Source organism: Cupressus sempervirens, chromosome 4, assembly GCF_028749045.1.
Source record: "Cupressus sempervirens isolate cs-2001-9-10 chromosome 4, ASM2874904v1, whole genome shotgun sequence".
Classification (NCBI taxonomy): Eukaryota; Viridiplantae; Streptophyta; class Pinopsida; order Cupressales; family Cupressaceae; genus Cupressus; species Cupressus sempervirens.
Genome location: NC_143121.1, coordinates 598,142,093 through 598,148,092, shown reverse-complemented (window position 1 = coordinate 598,148,092; position 6,000 = coordinate 598,142,093).

Here is a 6,000-nt window from a genome sequence, read left to right as displayed (position 1 = left end):
TAGTGTTATATTCTAGAGAAAGTACCTAAATGTGATTATTATCCTTGCTTGGCACGTACGTGTTTTAATGAGTGCCTTGGTTTTTTTAATGAGCACCTTGGCTTTTCTCAAATCTTTATGTCTATTTGTCTACTCAAATTTGGCCTCTCAGAGAGATACAAAGTTTTCAAAAATGGGCGGGGAACCGAGAAAATAGGAACCAAAGAAATGTAAAGCATGGAAGGCCAAAGCCTCTGTGTGGTAGATTTTGGAAAAGGGTAATGTCACTACTTACCTGGAGTGCCTTCATGGCTACAAACCACATGTCACAGAGGCATTCTTCAAAAATTGGATCGAGGATAGGGTTTCCATGCATGGGGTAATGGTTCATTTGTCTGAAGATTTCATTGTTGAAGTCACGGGACTACCTAAGGAAGGCATAAAATTCAGCAAGGAAACCAGTATCTCCAATGTTGCATTTAAGAAATTTTTGAAGATAGAAGAGATAAAAAAATCTTGAGAAGAATGGAAACTTTTATGAGCTGAGTCAAATAAAAGTTATTTGGTAGGATGTCCTTTCTTGCATCCGTGAATACTTCATTTTAGATGGTAGGGCAAAAAGAGTTCATAAATTTCATTTTGTGTTCCTAAATCATTTTTCATTATAAGGATAGGATCTCATTTCCTTTTTATCTGAGGTTCTCTTTGCTTCAAATTCTTCAAGCCCATAGGAAAAAAGACTCCCATCTAATTTTACATGAAGGGTTGATCCTTTTAATTGAGAATTATTGTAAGAGTAAGGCTATTGTATCTTCCCCACCCTCTAAGAAATAGAGGGGCTCTATTAGTGAAAACTATTCTAGGAAGATTAAGGGAGAGGAAGGGGTTAGTGTGAGAAAGAGGAGTCTGAAGCAAGACATGTAGAGGAAATTACTAAGTCTGAGAATTTAGAAAAAATGATGAAATGAATATGGAGAATGTGAAGAATATGGATATGGGTGATTTTAGTTCAAATCTGGAGGGTTACCCTAGCAGCAAAGGTGAGACTTGAAAGGATGAGGCTAAGGAAATTTATGATAAAAATATAAGGTTAGAAAATGTTGGAGAAGTGGATAAAAACCAAAGTGAGCAACCCCAAAAAGCTAGGGAGGAAAATTTGGAGGAAGAAATGTTGAAGGAGAAGGATGACCTCACTGGTAAGGGTGTTATGAATGTGGAGGAAGATACAAGGAAGGAGAAGGATGATTCTACTGGTAAGGATGCAATGTTTTCTTTCCTTCACACTGCCAAGCTCAAGGAAGACTCCTCTCTCCAAGGTGATTCTTGGATGTACAATGAGTTAATAAATTTGAAAAGAAGAATGGGAAAGATGCAATAGGGATAGGAAGTTAACTGAGCTAAGATCATTCAGTTGGAAGTTTAGGTTGGCAATATCCCAAAGAAGATAAAGGAATATGAACATAAGCTCCATCTTTTGATCAAAGAGAGTGGAAACAAGATGGAAGAAGTCACTTCAAGCATCTATGTGGTTGCTACTAGCTTACAGAAGAGAAATAATGAGGAAATCATGTCTCCTCGCAGGCCAAACAAAAGAATAAGGCAGAGTTCAAGGAAGAAGGTGGCTGAGGCAACTGGGGGATCTACTACTGACACTATTCAAAACACTATGGAGGTGGGCAACAAGGTGTTGAAAATAATCAAGGAGCTACAATAGTTGCTAGTAGTGGTTCTGGTAACTAGTCTCTGATCTGGTGGTGGATCCTGTAACTAGTCTCTAGACTGGGTTTTTTATTTGGTTTCTGTTCCTTTTGTTCAAACTCTAGGTCCCAAGTCCTTGTAAAACTTTTTTTCATTATCTGGTCTTATTTTGTGGTTTCAAGTCCTTGTAAAACTTGATTTTGTAACTTTTATACTATAGGTTTTAGGTCCTTGTAAACCCTGGTTGTGCTTACTTGAATATCTTTTGCTTTTCTATTAAGGGTTTTGGATCCCTTCAAAACCTGTTTTTACCTAAATCTAAAACTATTTATCTCATTTCTTCTCACATTTAATCATCAGTAATTACATAATCAATATAACCTAACCCATTCATTACTTTGAATTAAAATGCTAAAATAATCATCATTAGGCATGCATATATTTAAACATCATAAACATCGTCAATATGGCATACTGAAATATCTAAATGCATATAACCTAATCAATAAGATACCATAATCAACATCATCATCATAAGGTGAAACATCTCATATTATTGTTAGTGAAAATTTAATGTTTAACCAATCAAAATAATGTAGTAGTTCTCAAATCACTGAGTTTTTAAAACATGAATGTATCAGCTGATCTCAGTTATTATTAGGACATCTATACTATAAAACATTACTTTATATCCATTCCAATCTCCTATTCTAGATTTAACAAAGAAATTTATATTTAATAAGTACAGATGAGAAGGGACCTTACATTTAGCATGCATATATACTTGAATATCCTATTTAGCTAATTACATCCTATTTGGAAAATATTTAGAATAATGAATGCTATAGTATGAACACTTAGTTCCCATAGCACATTTTTTTTGAATTACAATAATTAATATCACAACTAGTTATCATGTGTCTTATTGAGCAATGTAGTGTTCAAAAAGATGCAGCATACTAATAGATTAAACATCTTAGTTTACCAAATTTCTTTATAAGAGGCAAGGGTGAGTAATTTTATATAATTACATTCACACAAAGACAATCACTGTCTTATGTAGGATAATCTTTGTAAACATGGATTTTAGGGCCCCTCTTATTATATTTTCTATGGTAATGGGGAGGAGAATATCTCCCATCTGATCTTTTTTAACTTAGTTATGGCACCTTTGGTGGAGTGCTTGAGGTTTCTCTTGTAGGCATGCTTCCTTTTTGCCTAATTTCTGGACCCACTTGAGTAGTTCTCCCTCCAAGTCTTCTCCTCTACATGTTTCTTGGATTACTAACCCATCGTTCATTCTTTGACATATTTGGCTAGAGAGGAATCATCGAATCTTCCAAGATGTTCAGATTGGTGTTATGCACCTTTGGTGGAAGATCTCACATTCTCTTAAAGAAACTATTCAAGTGAAATGTGTGCTAGCTGGGGTAATGGATCCGATTGATCTTGCTATATGCAGCTACTTCAATTTTCATCTTCAAGATGGGGTTGCAACTCAATGGTATACAAGAGTGCCCAAACAATCTTAGCAACAAGGGAAAGGATAGGTGAATCGGGAGGGGCATTGGACTCCTCCTCTTCATGGAGTTCTAAAAATTAACACCAATGGTTCTTCATGAGGGAATCCAATCCCTACTAGTATTGGGGGAGTGGTTCATTACAGTTCTAGTGAAGTTGAATTCTTTTTCTTAGTAAATAAGGTTGACCATACTAGCAATCTCATGGAAGCTTAGGCTATTTTATATATTGTGGAATAGTGTTGTTTGTAGGGATGGCACAAGATCATCTCTGATTCCCAATTGGTGGTGAACTTTCTTTCCTCGTAGGAGCTTGAGGATGTTAGTTGGTAGTTGGCCATTGTTGTTAATCAAACTCTTCTCTTTTGTACCTCTCTTGAGTTCATTAGGTTTACTTACATTCCTTGTGAATGGAATAGAGCTACTGAATGTTTGGCCAAATGGGCTTTTGGTCATGCTCTAGGCTGGAACATTATGGATAGGGAGCAACTCCCCTTGAGTTTTTAGAAGAATTTGATGATCTTATTTCTTGGGATAGAGCTCCTTGTTGAGCTCTCCTTGTTGTAATCCTTTCTATTTTAATAAATTTTTATCCCTCTTTTCCCATTCTACTTTGGTGACAACTATATTTCAATGCCAACTCATATGCAGGAGATTGGGCGTTTCATGGTAAAATAAATCATTTTGATATTTGAATCACCATTAGATTAAACTACTACCAAAATGTATTTTCAAACTAGTATTTTTGTTTATGTTTCAATTTTCCTAGAAAAGAAAGATCCAACATTAATTCAAGTGAGCCTTATCTTGTACTCATATGTCTTGTATAAATAGTGGAGTCAATGGAAAAAGTTTCTAAATTCGATGTTGAGCTGACTATAGAGGAAAGGAACCTGCTTTCAGTTGGCTACGAGAATGTGATTAGAGCCCAAGGAGATTTGTGGCACATCATGTCATCCATATTTGAGAATATATAAGAGGCAAAGGGAAAAAAATCTTAGTAATAAACAAATTAAGGAATACCATCCAAAAGGTGGGGATGAACTCTATAGGATTTATGACATTCTTAAAATTATTCATGAATATCATTGATAGTCATAATATCATTGATAAATTTTTAGTATTGAATTTTGGACCTGATATTCTATTCTTAGGAGTAAACATCAGTACTCTATATTCATGATTTATATTAAAGAAAAATGTGATTAGAGTGTGTTAAAACTTGAAAGCATAATTACTTTTGTGCTTACATTCACCGTATAAGCACTTGGGTTTTCCAGTAACATATGTATTTTCTGAGAAATATGAATTAAATTTAAACTCACAACCCTAAACCTAAAAATTCTACTCGGCACTTGAAGGTGTCGAGTGCTAGTTTTTCTTGGCACTTGTTCGGCACTTGATGGTGTCGAGTGACAGGATGCTTAGCACTTGAAGAAGAATGTTGTAGGTGCTGAGTTAGCTTGACACTCAAGGAAAAAATGCTCAATAGCAATGGATGCCGAGTAAGCTCGGCTCCAACTAAGAAAATTTATAACTTAGAAAAATTCTAACATGAATGCTTTCACCATTAAAACCAAAGAGCAAAGCTTTAACCTTTGAAACAAGTTTCTCAAATACAATGAATAGAAGAGCAAGAACAATAGATTCAAGTGTGCCTGCTTTCTTTTTCTATTCAATTGAGATTTAAACTATTACAAAATCTAGGAGCATTCGGCTTCAACCAAAAAACCCTAAAATGGTAAAACTTCAAACTTCAATGAACTTTATACTTGTAGCTCTAATGGCTACATAAAATAACGCCTGGAGCAATCACTGCTTCATAGTTCAAATGAAACAATAAACTTACAAAATGATCAGAGAAGAAACACGTGCAACTGCAGGCACGAAATGGACTTCCTTTTCTCTGTACTTTGATGACTGGATCTTCTGATCAACTTCTTCCTTCTTCCTCTGCTTTGCAACTTATGAGCTCTTCAACTTCTTCTCCTTTTCTCTAGTTGAATGAATGTGTGACGTTCTTTTTTTGTCTTTAACCTAAAACATTTTTCCCCTCTTTTCAAAATTTGAAAAACTCACCTACTCGTATTAATTTTCTAAATGTTCTACAATCCATCAAGTGGTAGGTGGGCATTTGGCTCCAAGGGAAACACAACCACCGCATTAAATTCCAAAATATTTAAGGGTGGTTTTCAATATATAGTTTTTCCCATTGTCCCAATTATGTTACTGGAGTACTTTAGTTTTCTTCTATTGATGTTCGAAGATATGATTCAGAGTTTAGAATTTGCTTGCTCTTTGTAGAAGTATGAATTTGTCAAGTTAGAATGAAAATTGAAAATTTAACAGCTTTATATATTTCATAGTGGACTCATGTTGTTAAGATTGTTCTAATGTTCAAATGGATTTCCTTTGCATTTGGTTCTTATATATTGTGCTTTGACATGAAAATGAGATATATGGTTGCATTAAAAGTTCCCAAACATTTGAATATGAGTGTGTTTTGAATGCTAACTAGATATATTGTCTTGTGTTTTCCACCAACTTGGTGGCCATACACTATGTCAATTCATAAGTCTATTACCATTGAAATTATGCTAAACCTTATACTTCCTAAAGATAATTCTCCTTAGCAGAATTTATGTGTCTCTAGACTATAGTTGTACTATTTAAGGCTTATTTTTGGTCCACTGTTTAGATAATTGGGATGATTTCAAAGCTTATATTTGTTTTTAAAGTGAAGTAATTTGGTGATTCTACGTCCACATTTTTTTTATCTTTTGAATATTGAAGGTTGGTGCAA